Consider the following 18,903-nt stretch of genomic DNA (forward strand, 5'->3'; position numbering starts at 1 on the left):
TGATACTACTTGAATTATTTATTTTTAGGATTCCCTTGATTTGGATATGATGGATGTTTCGTGCTCAGATGAGGTTATGCATTTTTGATGACACCACGAAACAGACGCGATGTTTTCGGGACACATCAACAGACACAGGCACCTGGCCTCTGGTTATCCTATTTCTGGTGCTATTTGCCTCAATGGCTTGGTTCAGGGATTTCTGTGGCCTTCTCCTCTGTAATTGTACCAACTTTTCCCTTGCAACTAATACATATCCTATGGGGAGATATTCTGGCTTTCAGTAAATATCTTTCCCACCAACTTTCGCCCACCCATTTGGTTCTTTCCTGAAAGGATTATTTTTATGATGGTTGACAAAGGGTGAGTCTCAAACTACAATCATTTCTTCTTTGTTTATTAAATTGCCTTTCTTTCACAAGAAAGTGCTTTCCCTTTCTCCCTATTCAACCCTTCACTTAGAATAGGTAGACGATTATGTATTTGGATGCCTACACTGTCCCAGATTTGGTTAGTGTCTCTGCAGGTTGTCAGCTAAGTTCTTCAAGTGTGTCCCACACATTCTCTGAGCACTTTCTTACTTTCTGGCACAAGATGATCATGCCTAACCTGCTTCTTCCATAATCCCAGCACTGGAATCAGCCATTTGCCCCAGCCATTTGCCCATCACAATCTAGGTGATGGGTGTGCTCATAATTAGTGGGACGTTTGGGGATGTCATTCTTGTAGATCCTGTCATGGGACATAATATAGATTAATATATATATAATTATAAAATAAATAGAATATAAACATAATAATAAGTATAATATAATTACACAATACATATTAAGATGTTATAGCTTATAGTATTACATACCATACTATATACTATTATATATACTTTATAATGTACTTATATATAAAATATGCCATACAGTATATAATATACAATATATAATTATAGTATACTTGTATTATATATACTATATATGCTGTAAGATATATTCATACATAATATCATATATAATATATATGAAATCTAATCCTTGGGTTCCTTCTAGCTTTCCTCCTTTGTATCTTTTTTAAACTCTATTCTCCAGCAATGAGCACCCTGATTTCTGTCACCCACAGATGTTTACTCACAGGTGCTATCCAAGAATATGCATTAAGCTGTTATAGAATGGCTCACCCATACCAGTGAAAACCAATGGTTTCAAGGGAAGTTGGACATGCATTTAGATCCCCTCTATCTTTTGCTTGGAGTAGACAGTCAATGTTGTGTGCAGGACCCCTTTTGTCCCCTTCTCTTCAATGTGCTTCTATGACTCATTGGAAATATAGTAGGGTTCATTTGTTGTTGTTTGAATTAACTTTTATATCACCCCCTCCATCCTTTTGATTATATGTCTGTTTCCGAGGATGTGAGGCATAATACACAGTTAATACACATAATACACATAGTCACAGTTACGTGGTACCTGGATGGCTCTGTGAGTAGAGCATCCAGCTCTTGATCTCAGGGTCATCAGTTCAAGCCCTACGTACCCTTCCTGTGTTGGAAAAAAATCTTCATTCAATAACCAGCCAAGTTTCTTGTTTCTTGTATTCATTTTTGCCAAAGGATTTCAAGGCATGTTGATTTTTCCCCCCAACATTTTGCAATTTCTATATAATTGTGACAAATATCACCACTTCCTGATTTACTCTTACTGTATTATTTTTTATACCAATGAACCTTTTCATTTTTCACTTTGCCTTTTCGCTTCTTTATGTTTTTGTGCACAAGAGAAAGACTAGGAGACTTGTATTTTGCTTTTTCACTTAGCAATACTATCTGAAGATTCTCCATGCCAGTTCAAAAGAACCGTTTGTATTTTCTCTCTCTTTTTTTAAATTTTCAGTTTCCTAATCCCATATTCTGTGTATTCCCCATGGTTTATTCAAGCACTCTCATATGTATGGGCATGTAGGGTTTTTTTCCCCCCAATATTTTGCAATTTCAAACAATGCTACCATGAATCTCCTTGTAGGTGTGTGTTTTCATCCTGTTGGAAGCATATCTTCAGGGTAAATTCTGAGCATTGCTACTGAAGGCTTGAAAGTTAACGAATATATAGTGATTTTGTTGTTGTTTGCAATATTTTTTGCTTTATTGTTTTTCAGATGGTGTTGAATTTCCCTTCAAAAGGGTGATAAAACTCTGGGTTCACTGGAAACTGACAAGGATTGTAGTTTCCTTATCACCACAGCAAATTTTCATAAAATGTTTAGGAGGGAACTGAGATCCCAGTGAAGGTATAAATTTAGTTTCTGTTTCTCTGAGTGTGGCTGAACATCTTTTTTCCCCCTGTGATTAAGGGCCATTTTATATATATATATATATATATATATATATATATATACACACACACACACACACACACACATATATTGCTTATTAATGATTTTTTTGCCAATTAAAAAAACTTTTTAGTTGTGTTTTCTCAACTTACAGAAAAATCTTTATTCATTATGTTTATGTAGCCCTTAATCTACTATGTATGTTGTGAATATTTTCTGTGTTTTTCTCAGTTGCCTTTTGACTTTGTTCATAGTGTTAAGGGGTTGGGGACTTTGCTTGCTTGCTTTTTGTTTTTTGTTTTTCGTGGGAGTTTTTTTTTCGCTTGTGTGTTTTGCCATTCAAAAAATCTTTTGAATGTAGTCAGAATTTTTAAAGAGGCATTTGTGACATATCTGGGTTTTTAGTCATAGTTATGAAAGGGAATTCACTCATGTTATATTTGGCACTAATATTTTTCTTTTCTTTTCCTTTAATATTTTTATTTTAACATTTAATTTCCCCATCTGGAGTCTAGTCTTTCCTTTGCTGTGAAATGCATAACTAATGCCAATTGTTTTCTAAGCGTCTAACCAGTTGTCCCAACACTATGTAGTAAGAAGTAAACGTCTGCCCAATAATTTGAGATGCTGTTTCAGGCACCTCCCCAGATATATTGGAGCCTAGTTATGAACTTTCTCTTTGATTCCCCTTAGTTTTTATCATATAAAACTACACCATTTTTAAGAATAGAGACCCTGTACTTTTTAAACGTCTGGTAAGGCTACTTCTCAATAACACTGAGGGTTTTGTGGGTTTTTTTAGTGTATTTCTAATTATCTTCACACATTTTTTCATATAAACTTTAATAGCATCCTCCCAAGCTGCATAAATGGAGTATGTGTATGTTTTTATGGCATTGCATGGAGTGTATTTATTGTCATGGGGAGAATCTCCATCTGGAAACGGTTATTGTTCATCCTGCGTCCAATAACCCCCTTTTTATTTATTTATTTTTTAATTTTTTTTAACGTTTATTTATTTTTGAGACAGAGAGAGACAGAACATGAACAGGGGAGGGGCAGAGAGAGAGGGAGACACAGAATCTGAAACAGGCTCCAGGCTCTGAGCTGTCAGCATAGAGCCCGACGCGGGGCTCGAACTCACGGACCGTGAGATCATGACCTGAGCCGAAGTCGGACGCTTAACCAACCGAGCCACCCAGGCGCCCCAATAACCCCCTTTTTAAAGACCCATTCATTTTGCCCTTTGTGAGAGCCCTATTCGAATGTATTAGGCACTGCTTTCTTTCTGTATCCCATCATTAATCATAGAAATCACTGGGAATATGGCAGATAGAGTAATCCCTGCACGTAGCCAGTGATATGAACAACAGATTTATCATGATTGGCGAAACAATTACCACTTTACACATATTTATAATGTCAGTATCTAAGACCGTCTTTATATTTGACCAGCTCAGAGGAATGTGTAAGCTGTCAAGTGTATTCTTTTATTGCTGAACCGTACGTGATATTTCAGACTTGTTTTTCTTTCCTTTGCTGTCTTTCATTTCTTTTGCCAGAAGAAGAAAAAGTTAACGGTTTTTAGAATTCACTCCAGAGAAGCCTTTATTTAATCATCCACGTGAGCTGGACTAATTAGACTTCTCGGTCCTGGATGCTTCCAAAGCTCTGAGCAGAATTACCTTCAAGTGTTACTTGTGGCGTCCCATTAGCATTCCAAAGCTGTTGTGTAATTCTGCCCAACTCCTCAGATTTTATAGCTATAATGTCTTTTATCTGACTTCCACTTTCTTTCAATAAAGAAACTGAAGTAGTATTTTCTTTGAGATGTCTAGACCTATCGAAATTGATAATATCTGAATGACACAGTTCTAAGATTAATAAAGACCAGTGGCTGTGTTATCAAAAACCTGCCAAACGTATTTATCTTCAGAGACTATTATTTTACATAAAAATCCAGCAGTGACTTTCATAACTTTTAAGCATATGGGCTGGGTTCATTAATATGCTAACTTCTTCACATTATTCATAGACGCTCTTCTGATTAGACGTTAACATGCAATATTATCATTAAATAGCACAGAAAGAGCCTTTATTTTCCATGAAGTCATTAAGCCAGCTGGTCCTTCTCTAATTTTTCTTTAGCATCAACTTTGTATATTAATGAAAACCATTATTTTGAAATATTTAACAGACACTGAAGAGAATGATCAAAGAATTGAGATAATTTAGCCTGAAGAAATAAAACCTGAGGAATGATTAAACTTTAAAAAAAAAATCACGCAGAGAACAACCATTTCCAAATTCCTTAGCGACACGGGAATTGGAAGCCAGCTAAGGTTCAGGGGGAAAGTTATACATTTTAGAACTTTTAACAGAGTACATTGTGGTTATTGTATCTTCCTATTAGAATGGTTCTAAAGCCTTCAGTTCTTGAATATATTTATCATTCATCCAATGGGTCAACACATGTGGCCAGTTTCAGCAAATTATAGAGTTCCACGTTGAACTTGAATTTCAGATACACAGTATTTTTATTACAGGTGTGTCCATGTAATATATGGCAAGTGTCTTTCCAATAAAAATATGCATTATCTATATTTCAAATGTAACTGGGCATCCTGTATCTCATCTGGCAACTCTAGACCTATGTCTGGAGAATGCCATGTAGCTAAACAGACCAACGAGCCATAATCACTGCGTTCGGTAATATGCTGGTCTACAATCGAAGGTCTACCACCTTCTCATAAATTCAACCATATTTTTAATGAAATCATATGAAAATACTTTACCATCTAAATTGGATCGGTATGAAGCATCAATTTGGCCACAACAGAAGGTGGAGGGTTTATAGTGGCCTGGGATTGACCATCGAAACCTTCTCTCTCCTCCAAAAGCAGTAAGGTATGAGTCCCACCCTACCAATCATGGGGAATATTGTTTCTGTGTCTCACGTTAGCAGGCACTGCTATTTGATTTCATTTCATTTCACTTCATTTCATTTTACTTTATCTCCTCTCATCTCATCCTACCCTATCCTATCCTATCCTGTTATTTTTAATTTGAGAGAGAGAGAGTGGGAGCTGGGGAGAGGGACTGAAAGAGACAAAGAATCTCAAGCAGGCTCCACACTCAGCACAAAGCCCGACTTGGGGCTCGATCCCCGACCCTGGGATCACGACCTGAGCCGAAATCAAGAGTCAGATGCTCAACCGGGTGAGCCACTCAGGTGCCCCAAGTCACCGCCATTTTTAATGGCACATGTCAGTGATGGTCGGGCAAATTCAAGATATATTAAGAAACGCTAACTCTGAATGCAATATATCCACAATCTTAGACTCACACGCAGTCTAAGATTGTGCAGGCTGCCCTAAGTATGGACACATGAGAGAAGGAATGCACGCTTTGTACGTGCATTAAATCCCTTCTCTCATAAGAGAGCATGTGATCTGAAGGGAAGGAAATTCAATGCAACATTTATTAAGTACCTACAACTGAATTATGCTAGACACTGTCAGAAACAAATCGGTGAATGAAAATAGTCATTGTTCTCCAGAATTCATTATCAGGTAGCGGAGAATGATGTGCACATAAATAGCTCTATTACAAGGCATATGGAGATAAATGGGTTTGCTCATTTTGTAAGCTTCAAAGGCAACAGGTATAATGTGGTTTATATAACTTCCACTTTCAATTAAAAAAACCCAAAATAATCTTCATGAGACACGAATAACCCTGTCAACATGGATGATAAGGGAGCATTTCTTAATTCTTCCTATGTATAATTAATAGAGTCCTTCTCGATAGAGTAGGATATGAAAGGAGATAATAGCATTTCAGCTTTCATGTGGTGACTTCTAGAATGTTGATGCTTGTAGGTAAGAAAGATATTCCAGGAAGGTGGAACCATCTCAGCAATTATTTACTGTTCGTTGAGTTTGAAAATTAAGTAACCAGAAAGCTTAGCAAACGTGGTCTCTTTGCCTTGACTACGTGAAATCCAGATTAAATCGGGTTAAGGCATGACTTTGGGGTCAGGAGATAGTAATACAGAAAGGAGACAGAATGGCCAAAGCAAGATGAGGCCATGGTGTTGAAAAATTACTATTATTATAATTTTTGGCTAAATGTCAAGGACTTCAATTCTCTCCCATAGCACAAAAGTCTGAGTGCTATGCCTAATTTTTTGAATATTTGATTTATGGTGCATATTTAAGAAAAGTATTCCCACAAATACAATGACAGGTGCCCCAAATATCTGGACAAAATGGAAGATGCCTCTAACCTTTGTAATACCCCAAAATGGTGTACGTCCCGAATTTTTTACAGGCATACCTCAGAGATATTGCTGGTTTTGTTACAGACCACTTCAATGAAGCTAATATCTCAGTAAAGCGAGTCAAGCGAATTTTTTTTTTTGGTTTTCCGACGCATATATAAGTTACGTTCACATAATACTGTAGTCTATTAAGTGTGCAATAGGATTATGTTTAAAAGAACATGCCCATACCTTAATTGACAAATACTTTGTGGCTAAAAAATATGCTAATCATCATCTGAGCTCTCTACGAGTTGTAATCACTGATCACAGATGACATTTTTATAGATATATAAACATATTGATATACAAACATCTATGTTTATTTATATGTATATACAGATACACATGCATCATACAATACACCTTGAAGAAGTGAACATACACGCATACATATATGTCACGTATGTAGATATGTGTATATACACATGCTATCTATTTGAATAAATAGGAAATTAAATAAATTATATAATATACATTTTCGTGGAAGCAAAAATAATCCAAAAAATCTGTCTACTTTTCCCAATTATATAAACGAAACATGAGCGCCTGGATGGCTCAGTCAGTTTGTCTATCATAATGTCACAATTTGTGAGTTTGAGCCCCATGTCGGGCTCTGTGTTAACAGCTCAGAGCCTGGAGCCTGGAGCCTGCTTCAAGTTCTGTTTCTTCCTCTCTCTGTCCCCCTCCCTCACTCAAGCTCTGTCTCTCTCCCTCTCTCAAAAATAAACATTAAAAAAAATTTTTAAAGCAAAACAAGGACGCCTGGATGGCCCAATTGGTTAACAGTTTGGCTCTTGATTTTGGCTCAGGTCATGATCTCATGGTTCGAGCCCCGCATCAGACCCTACACAGTGTGGAGGCTGCTTGGGAATCTCTCTCTCCTCCTCTCCCTCTGTCCCTCCCCTGCTGGCCCCCACACTCTCTCTCTTAAAATACATAAACTTTTAACAAAGAAGGTAATTACCTGCAAAAAGGCATCTATTACATCTGTAAATTTATACAAGTAAATCCTTTACTGTTTTTATATTTTTGCATAATATGGTGTTTGACTTTAGCCAAACACAAAACTAGACAGCCTGCCAAAAAAAAGGGAGGGAGAGGAGGATAATTGAGACAAATTCATGTATTTTTATTGAAACTACACCATACCCGGTTCCACTAAATGCTAGTTTTAATGCACGCCACATTTTACAAGCCCGAAACCTCACTTACATGTTGGAGGCACAATTACATTTGCAGGAAGAGTAATGCTGAATACAGAATGTTCTTTTCTTTCTGCTGAACAGAATATAAAGTGATCGCGAGCTCTCGGGACCTGCTGTGTTAGATGTAGTCCATTAACAGAGGACCCGACTGGAATTCATCAAGTCCTCCTGGTTTTAAAACCTTGCTGTCAGACTGGGTGTAAGATAGCGACGTTGAAGTTTGCACTCCGAGAACTTTACGTATCGTGTTGGCTTTTATGCGATTTGAGTGAATTAGTCAATCCTTCAAACTAAAAGCGTTTCATCAGAAGCACTGCTAATGTTATACATCTTCCATTTCACAGATCTCGCTACAAAATGCTTTCACACGGTGTCGGTGGAACAGGTTAAAATGTAATGTGGCATGTGCTGTTACACACAGGAATCCTAGAAAACGCCTCCCAACCAAGATTTATGTGATTAAGGGGAGGCTAGGAACATAAGCAATGAAAACAGCAAAAATTCAGGAGCGATCGGCACTCTTACTATTCACTTAAGGTTGAGTAGATCAAGGATTTCCTTGATCCTAGTAACCAAAGTTACTCTTGCAGGGACGTCCCAATTATTAATCAAAACATTATTTATTAATGTATATTTTTGAGAGTAGATTGAATAGAGTCCATTTCTAGAAACTCATTGGTGCATGTCTGCTTTCATAAATAAGTGCCATAAATGGGAAATTGCTCTAAATGCAAGCCCTTGACACGATGCCAAGGAGCACTGAGTAATCACCGAGTTAAAAATTTTCAAGTCAAAGGTTTATTCATAAATTCTGAACACTGATTTCTTGGTCACTTCCCAATGGCAGTTCTTGAACATGATAACATGTATTATTTGTGTGTATTATGTATATATTATTATGGTGCATATCCATGAAAACATATATATATACACACACATGGGTGTGTGTGCATATACATATGTATGTGTATATGCAAATACATGAATATATATGCATATATATATGCATATTCATGGATGGGTGTGTGCACATGTGTATGTGTATATCCATTAATATATAGGCCTATATACATGCATATACCTGTGTGCATATACATATATATATGTATATACACCTTTTACATATACACATGGGTGTTTATACATATATGTATATGCTTGTCCATGCATATGCATACACATGCCTACAGTTGTCTATGAACTCACTAGTCTTATCTTAATTTAATTCAACATTTATGCACAGATGCAAGTACATAGATGCTATATATATGACATATGTGATTATATATATGTCATATATATGTATTACATACATGTGTATGTAATATGGTAGGTGTAATTACATGTAACTCCATGTATAATTATATCCACATCTAATTATATTTTCTCAACCCAACTTTCTGCAGGCATAAACATCAAGTAAATAAACCTTGGCTAGAGCAGACGCAAACCCCAAATTTCTGCTGTATTTTCCAGTATCTTTTGAAGTTCTGTGCTTGATTTTCCTCCAAGAATTCTGCAGGTTGGTAACTAAAGTATTAGTTCTGACAGACACCCACGAACGCATGTGGGTCCCCAGCCAGGTCCCCGTTTTTCTCCTTTGAGGAACCCGCATCCCTCTACATGTGTGAAGTAGACCAGATACTTCACTATGCTCTGGGACTCCATCGTAGTGTTGTGGTTCTGGGGTTCTGAGGCTGGCAAGGGGGTCGTCCCTCTGTTCAGGGCCATGTTTATTTCAAAGGATGGCTTGAAATTGGGCTCTTGGGGCGCCTGGGTGGCGCAGTCGGTTAAGCGTCCGACTTCAGCCAGGTCACCATCTCGCGGTCCGTGAGTTCGAGCCCCGCGTCGGGCTCTGGGCTGATGGCTCAGAGCCTGGAGCCTGTTTCCGATTCTGTGTCTCCCTCTCTCTCTGCCCCTCCCCCGTTCATGCTCTGTCTCTCTCTGTCCCAAAAATAAATAAACGTTGAAAAAAAAAATTAAAAAAAAAAAAAAAAAAAGAAATTGGGCTCTTGTCTCTCTCTCAAAAAAACCCCACAAATTTAAACTACAAAATCTTTTTCACGTAGAGTACATTCAGTGAGTTCCATCGTCAATGCCGCGCACTCAACAACAGGTTACTGAAGTGGGTGCGGTAATAGACCATCAAGGCAAGGGAATTTCTGGTCGGTTATTTTTCTTTGAAGTGATGCTCGAATGCAATGGTAGAAGGCACTTCAATTAGTAATCACAGCTCAGGGCTCAGTGAAGGCAGTGGTTTGGCAATCCACATACGGCCTCAACAAGCCAGTTTAATTGGCTCACCGGCGATAAGAACCTAGGTGTGGTAGATATTTCTTACTATGCTATGTATGGATCCTTAAAGAAAGAAAATCTCTGATTCGAAATGTTATTTCTCAGCTCAGGGTGTCACCAGGAAAGAAAAGATTGTCCTATTTACCTTAAAAATAAGCTGTAATTTTTTTTTTTTATGGACCCAGGCTTGCTATATGTGAAATTGATGAGGTATGTGATACTGTGGTTTCAACAAAGCTTGACGTGCACCTTTCCTCCATGTCTAGTCAGGTTGATGGAGAGGAAGTGAGACTCCAGGTACTGGAATGGGAACATTTCAAGATATTCCCTCACTCATAAATACTCAGGATAGGTGAATGAGGCTGCGCCCACGTTGCTGGAACACCTCGTAACATTCTCACCTGAGATGTCACCACACCTGACATATCGCCTCACCTGACGTATCATCTTACCTGAGATATTACCCCACCTGACGTATTATCGTACATGAGCTGTTACCTCACCTGACACATCACCTCACCTGAGACGTTACCCTCGAAGGGACTGTCATCTCTCTCTATGCCCCACCCCTTTCCTTTCCCATGGTCTCCAGGACTATCCCGAAAGTCAGATCCCAGCTGGCCCTGGGGTCATTTGTATTAAATGAATCCAGGGAGAAGAGAAGAATGCACTCAAATGAAGGCAATATTTTGTTGTTTTTTTCAATCACAAAATCTGCCGGGAGTATGTGTGGAAATGGAGAGAGATTGTGAATGTACTAGTCAAAGACAGAGGAAAATTATTAAAAATTAGTTTAATTTTATTTCTATGGCTGCATCCACAAGAGCACCTGGGAGTGCCTTGAACTGTTTGGTGTGTTGACTGAATACTATGTAAGGTGAGATGTCGGAAAGTCGCTGGTGTGATGTGAAAGGGCGTATATGAAGATGTGAAGACTCTGGGCATGAGTGAGCTGTCTGTGCTCTCTATGGGGGTGCAACATTCTCTCCCTTTTTAAGACCACCAAGAAGAATATTGATAAGCGAACCTAGCCCTTGTCAAAAGTGCTGTTATGTGTATGCAAAGCGCTATGGACTGGACTGTGTTCTCCCCAAATTTATATCTTGAAGCCCTCACTTCCCAATGTGACTAGATTTGGAGATAGGGCTTTGATGAGGTAATTAAAGCTCAGTGAGGTCATGACTGTAGGGTTCTAATTCAATAGGATTGGTGTGCAAGGAAAGGCCACGTGACACAACAGCGGCAGGGTGGCCCAGACTCCATGTCAAGCAGAGAGAAGCCAGCTCTGCCCATGCCAAGATCTCCAACTCCAGCCTCCAAGACTGGGAGAAAGGAATATCTCTTGCTTAAGCTGCCCCATCCGTGGGAGTTTGAGGAATAGACATCGAGGACCAGTGTGGGAGCCAGTAGGTTTCACTCACAGAGATCTTTGATGACCCTAATCTATCACAACATCCCTGGGGACCAAATAGAGACGCTGCACATGTTAGGGTCCAATGTTGGGGGAAAAAATAATTACGACGAGTGGGTAGTTCTCTTCTGGCACATGCTGCCTCAACTGTACCCAGACTTACATTATTTCCAGACTGGGAGTCATCCAAGAAGGGCCCTGTGAGTACATGTAAGGGTTCCCAAAGGGAGTCAAAAGCATTTACAAAAGTAACGTTACATGAAGAACTAAAAACATCAGGCTTTTCAAGATTCATGGGCCACTGGCTCTGACTTCGCACATATCCTCCTCGGCTCAGAATGATTCTCTTGTAACTGAGAATGGGAACTTTTCGGAGAAGGGGGTTCCATTAAATGGAGTTGTGCTACAAATCCACCTCACCTTGGGCAAAGTAGGTCCAAGCCAGCGTGTCACTATTTCCCCTGTTTTTGAATGTATATTTGGACTTGATATGCTTGATAACTGGCAGGGACCTGAACATTGGCTTTTTACCTTCAAGTCCGGATTATAATGGCAGGACCTGTCAGGTTTCTCCTTCTCACCAAAATGGTAAACCGAACCAACAAGAGGTCCCTAGAAAATGATGGAGATTCGTGCTCTCTTTACAGTCTTGCAACATGTAGGGATAGTGGTTCTTAATGTATACTTGTTATGAGCTGAATTTTGTCTACTCAAAATGAACATGTTGAAGCCCTAACCCACAGGACGTCTGAATGGAAATGAATTGAGAGATGGGGTCTCTGAAGAGGTGATTATGGTAAAATGATGTTATACAGGTGGGCCCTGATCTCACAGGAGTGAGGTCCTTATAAGAAGAAGAGATTAGGACACAGACATGCACAGAGGGATGACCTTGTAGGACACAGGGAAAAGACGGGGTCTACATGCCAAGGAAAGAAGCCTCAGGAGGAACCAGCCTTGGCCCCACCTGAATCTCAGACTCCCAGCCTCCAGTATTGTGAAAAACCAATGGCTGTTTAAGCCACACTGTGTGTGGTATTGTGTTATGGCGGCCGTAGCGAACTAAACCAATGCCAATTCAATGAGCCTCTTGGGCTTGGCTGAGGACTGGCATGTTGTGTGGAGATTTCCTGGATCATGGTGAGCTTACTCATACGGTGTTGCTAATTTCTTTGCTGTTCCACAAGTGGCTTATGTCGACCCTGAAATCTGGGAAGCATCTATGGTTACGGGAAATTCTTTTGTGTCACTTTCCTAATCATCACAGCTCAAGTGTTGGAGGCGGATAGTTCACGAAGCAGGACCTAGTAAGATATGCCATGTATTGCACAGACTTGCCCCCCCCCCCCAAAGCTATCTTTATTGGAAGGATATTTGATCCCTGTCCTATCTTAGGAGTCAGACATATTCCTCGCACACAGTCTTGATTCTATCATGGTGATAGGACCTGTAGAGCAAGAAGAAGCAATTGCCTTGAGAGCCTTGGAGAGAAATGTTAACCAAGGGCAGCAAATGAATATCACACACACAAAATTAAGGGATTGGCTGCTCGGGTAACATTTTTGTACGGTCTGCTGGCTGAGACTTGCCAGGGCATTTGATCTAAGTTGAGAGAAGAGGTGCCCCATTTGCACCCCCACTTTGGGTTTTTGAGATAACATGCATTTCACTTGAGTATAACGTTCCTACTGTATCCACTGAGTTATCTGAAGCACTTCACTGCTTTGACAGAGACTCGCGTTAAGGAAAGGAATTTTTAGCAGGTAGAGGAGGCAGTGTGAGAAGCCATGTTACTTGGCATTGATGACCCGATAGCACCAGTAGAGTTTGCCGAACCAGAACCCACTAGGAGTGTCTACGGGGGGACAAGAGTGAAAGACTCAAGGTTGTGAACGAAGCGTCCCAGTGCAAACCAGCTTCAGGATGGCTTTTTGAGTCCCAGAAGACAGAGAGGCTCACGTGGAGCTTAATGACCATGCGACCCAGGCCCCCATCAAGAACTGCCCGTCCGCACAATCATGAAGTTGGTGTGGGTCATTTTGCGGAAGGAGAGTAATGGGGACTGAGCGTCCACAGTTTCTGAGGGTGGACGCAGGACCTAAATGTGAAGGAACTGTGTGTGTTCCTCATTCTGCTGCACTGCCTATCCTTCCAAAATCTATACCTAGCGGTCTCACGAGGAGTCCCCATGATCATTTGATCCACAGCAGATGCTCTGCTGGTTTACTGATGACTCCAGAAGCAGACAGCCATAGACTTGTGGCCCGTTGGTAGCTTTCAGGTACTTAAAATGGTGTGGGGGGCTGTCCTCAAGGAGGAAAGTAAGCTTGCCAGTGAGAAGAATTTCAAGGAGGACCACTGGGGTCCACTTGCTGAGAGACAGAGTTGGCCACAAAGAAGGATCTATTACTGGTACTAAATACCTCTGCTTCTATTTCCCCTGCAACTTGGCATGGGGTGTTGGTAGGATAAGCTCACCATTTAGCCCATTTAGGAGATGAATGTGAAGTTGGCACTTGGTGGAAGTGACCAACATGAATAGAAGCATGAAGGACCATTAGATATTGGGTTGACTGTTGAGTTGACCGTTGGGTCTTGGGTGTTTGTTTAACCTTGGGGAGCTGAGGCAAGGCTTCTTTCTGGGTTCAAAAATAATTTGGTAAGAATTGTCTTAAGGTGTGGTTAACCATTTCCTCTGGCTTGATCCTTGCTGTGCAATCTTATGACTTGGTTGTCTACCTTCTTGGATATTCAGAAAGATACTACCATGTGAGCACCATTTAAAATTAAATTAATTTTTAAAATTAATCTTGGGGCCAAGCAGAACAAGGACATATAAATCTCTAGTGACTTGTCTAATAGTTCTTTTTTTTTTAATGTTTTTAATTTTTTTTTTTTTGAGAGCAAGAAAGTGTGAGTAGAGGAAGGGGCAGAGAGAGAGAGAGGGAGGGAGAGAATCCCAAGAAGGCCCCACACTGTGCAGAGCCTGACTTGAGGCTTGCTCTCACAAACCGTGAGACCATGACCTGAGCTGAAATCAAAACTGGGACAGTTAATGGACGGAGCCACCCAAGGGCCCCGTGCAATAGTTCTTCTTAAAGTGTGACTCTGGCGGCGCCTGGGTGGCTCAGTCGGTTGGGCATCCGACTTCGGCTCAGGTCATGATCTCACAGTCTGTGAGTTCGAGCCCCGCGTCGGGCTCTGTGCTGACAGCTCAGAGCCTGGAGCCTGCTTCACATTCTGTGTCTCCCTCTCTCTCTGCCCCTCCCCTGCTCATGCTCTGTCACTTTCTGCTTCAAAAATAAATAAAGCATTAAAAAATTAAAAAAAAAAGTATAACTCTGTTGTCATTGGATTCATAAACATGTATAAATGAAGGCAATTGGCTTAAGGCACTCGTCCTGTGGTGCCAGAAGGAAGGGAGAATCTAAGGTAAGTGAACACACGTTTCTACTGATTTCACAAAAGGCGTCATAATGCGAGGAGGATCTATATGCACATTGTGCAGGAAAGGTGGTCTGAGAAATGTGTCAAAGAATAATAATAGTAAAAGAGGTAAGAGGGAGGGAATGCGCAGGAAACAAGGGGGATGGGGGTGAATCTACAGAGGGCTAGTAGAGGGCTTGAATATCCGGGCTTCCGCAGGGAGCCGCGCTGGTTGGGGCACAGGCATGTGTTAGTGGGAAAAGCAGCGGAGAATTGCACACATAGTTCTGTGGGCCGTGGCAGTGTTGAAAGAGAAATGGTTTGACATGATCCCTCCCCGCGGGAGCTTGACCACTCACCAGCAGGGCAGGAATTAAGGGTGAGGGGCAACAGAAAGGAACGCTTACGGAGACCTCAGTTGTGCCTCGGAAGAGATAAACGAAACCAGCCTTCCGCACACGAAGCGAAGCGTCCCAAAGCTTTTTGTAAGGGAGCAGAGATAAGGGCTTCTTCACTCTCAACAGACCCCAAATGCCAGAGTTTGTTTATGAGAGCGGCAGGGAGGGAAGTCAAGGAAACGCTGTCTTTTCTAAAAACGCATACAATGGAAATAGGAACACAGGGACGGCTGCAGAAATGAAAACAGAGTGACAACCCAGGTGGACCCTACTGTTCACAGAGAAGATAAGGGGAAATACTCAAAGCAGAAAAGAGCCTTTCCGAAAGCAGCCAGTGGTTTAGAACGCGTTTAGAGAAACCTGAACACATTCTAAGTGCCCGCCTCAGCGACTCACGCAGAAATCCAAGCTAATCTCTCCAGGAGTAGGCACGGCAGCTTGTGCTGATCATGAAGGTGACCTAGAGCATGGGGACCCCAGGGCGAGGGGGCGGCCCACCCAAGGATGACATTCGAGGTGGGATTTCCTCAGCCCACCGGCCAGGCGATGAGCTAGCTGCAATTCTCTGCTCTCCAAGCCCAAGGGAGTCTGGCAAGGCTGACCACCAGGGCGCACCTGGCATTCAGAAATGAGGGTGGTGCCCTCCCTGGGGGTGGGTAGAATACCTACAGCTCAGGCAGTCTGTCCGTACCTACCCCACCTGCCGAATACAAGTCCCACCTGCAGTCATGGGGCAGCAGGCAGATTAGAAGCAGATCGTTCCTTCTGGGGTATTTGCAAGTGGTTCCCAGTTGCAGGCACTTCTCACTCTGCCGAGTGCCAGGATAGAAAACCAGAGATGGGGCGCCTGGGTGGCGCAGTCGGTGAAGCGTCCGACTTCAGCGAGGTCACGATCTCGCGGCCCGTGAGTTCGAGCCCCGCGTCAGGCTCTGGGCTGATGGCTCAGAGCTTGGAGCCTGTTTCCGATTCTGTGTCTCCCTCTCTCTCTGCCCCTCCCCCATTCATGCTCTGTCTCTCTCTGTCCCAAAAATAAATAAACGTTGAAAAAAAAAAAAAAAAGAAAACCAGAGATGGGGTGCTGTGTGCCGGATGGGCTATCTGGTAAACCTGGAAAATAAGCCCATGAGCACGGAGGCTAGAGGCTTCTGTCCTGGCTCCTACTTCCCAGGACCCAGTTCTGATCATCTGCCGTCCCGATTTTTCCCTCCAAGGACGCCAAAAGATCAAAGACCTGCACATCATTTTCAATCCCATTCTGGGTACCTGGGACCCTGGAAATCTCTGCTTCAAAGACATTGTCTACATCGACTTCCATGGCCGGTGTCTTGTTCAATGAACCACACACTCAACCACATTACTGTTCTCATTGGTGACCATGTGGCTGCTGTAGGGAATGGATGGAGGATGGGGACCCATGGAGGACAGGACTGGAGCGTGGACGTGTGTGAAGGGGATGGATGGAGTATGGACATCCATGGAGGGCAGGGCTGGAGTGTGGATGTGTTAAGGGGTGGATGGACAGTGAGGGTTAGGTGGAAGGTGACTGTGCAGGCAGAGATGTCCCCGTGTGGGTGCTGAAGAGGTGAGGGGCTGGACGTGGAGGTGGAAATCACTAGGGGTGTCTCAGGAATGGGCCTGCATCGCACAGCCTTCCCCATGTGTGAACCGGCCTTGCAGGCTGTTACAAAGGTGTGCCGACGGCTCAGAGCCTGGAGCCTGCTTCGGATTCTGTGTCTCCCTCTCTCTACCCCTCCCCTGCTCACTCTCTGTCTCTCTCTCTTTCTCAAGAATAAATGAACATTAAAAAAATTAAAAAAAAAAAAAGAAGAAAGTAGTCAGAAGTACGCTTGGGCAGAGTTCTTTGTAGGGTGTCAGGAGACAAAGACATCAAATGCTGTATTTAAGACGGGGCGCTGCCTTAAAACCCAATCCTGGCTGCATTTCAGTTTCGTAAGAAACCCAATGCTGCTGGTGGATTTGGCATATGTTGGACGTGAGGGAGTTAAGAAAGTCAGTGAACCAGATTTCAGGCGATGCTGAAGTCTTACGAGCACTGAAGTCTTTTTTTTTTTCTTCCCAGAGAGCAGACAGCATTAAATAGTTTGTTATGAGCTAAAAGAATGTCACAGAAAAAGCATCCCGATCTTTCAAGGCTCACTGGTCATCCAATTTCTTTCTACCTTGGTAGGATGACGGTCTGGCTCATTATTTTCCTGCATATCCCTGTTATCTTGTGATAGGCAAACAATTTATTTTTAAACAAAGGTCAAACAAATTATCAGCTTTGGACGTTTGCGCTCAGGCAGAACATTGATGTGGCTGAATAGATACAATGCACAAGAATCTTAAGGCAAAAGATTTCGGGCGACCTGGGAATGACAACCTCTCATTTTTCTTTCTTCCTTCCTTCCTTCCTTCCTTCCTTCTGTTCTTTGCCTGCTGTTGACATTTTGTTATATTCGCATCTTTTAAAATTTTTTTATATTTTTTAATGTTTGCTTATTTTCGACCAAGCGACAGATCATGAGCAGGCGAGGGGCAGAGAGAGAGACACAGAATCCAAAGCAGGGTTCAGGCTCCGAGCTGTCAGCACAGAGCCCAGCGCAGGGCTTGAACCCATGAACTGCTACATCATGACCTGAGCTGAAGTCGGATGCTTAACCCACTGAGCCACCCAGGTGCTCCTGTATTTGCATCTCTTTAATGGGTCCTAGATGTTCCTTCTTTTTCTTCACCTAGCAGACAATAGCACTTTCTTCTATGTCTTCATCAATTGGAGTAATGCTCCAAATAGCACGTTTGTTATTTATGTACGTATTATCTTTAAAGGCTGGGAAGGAGGGAAAGGGAGTTTTTAAAATACATTAACATTCATTTCCACTATTTTTAATAACACTTTAATTATTCACGAATGTAAACATTATATATGCAAAGGCAAATATCATCACAAATTACTGTCTGGAGTGAATTCTATAGTGGAGGCATACAGAATGCATGACGCATCCATTTAAATTTAAATTCATGTTATTTATTTCCTTGGATGATTGCACTATGATTTGGTTAATTATTCCCTGTTGTGGCACATTTAACTGGCTTTCTTTCCCTTCTTTGCTTTTATTTAAGTCTTGCTAAAAATAAGGCGAAAACAAGTACATGTGTACGTGGGGACTCTAAATCTGGTCCACTGGTTTTCTTAGAGTCCGTTCGCAGGAGTGCTGTTGCTGGATAAAATCATGGTGTTCATTTTGGAGGTGTAGCTATTTTCTTAATTGTCCATCATAACCAAATTGTGGCTATCCTAGGAATTCAAGAATGGTTGATCATCAGAAAATATATGAATATGACTCAATCCATTTACAGAATAAAGGGCAAAAAATACATCTTTAAAAATAGGTCGCGGGGCGCCTGGGTGGCGCAGTCGGTTAAGCGTCCGACTTCAGCCAGGTCACGATCTCGCGGTCCGTGAGTTCGAGCCCCGCGTCGGGCTCTGGGCTGATGGCTCAGAGCCTGGAGCCTGTTTCC

The 18,903-nt window shown here is 41.7% G+C and overlaps 1 long non-coding RNA gene across 1 annotated transcript in view; it reads right to left on the minus strand.

Moving 5' to 3' along the window:
- Nucleotides 1-7,751: 7,751 nt before the first annotated feature.
- The window catches only part of LOC123595154, a 40,248-nt gene continuing 29,096 nt past the window's right edge, over nt 7,752-18,903 (minus strand). Inside the window, exon 7 of the long non-coding RNA XR_006711059.1 lies at nt 7,752-8,134. This is a non-coding gene — a long non-coding RNA (uncharacterized LOC123595154). The remainder of the gene's footprint in view (nt 8,135-18,903) is intronic.

Source organism: Leopardus geoffroyi, chromosome X (assembly GCF_018350155.1).
Source record: "Leopardus geoffroyi isolate Oge1 chromosome X, O.geoffroyi_Oge1_pat1.0, whole genome shotgun sequence".
In the NCBI taxonomy this organism is placed as follows: Eukaryota; Metazoa; Chordata; class Mammalia; order Carnivora; family Felidae; genus Leopardus; species Leopardus geoffroyi.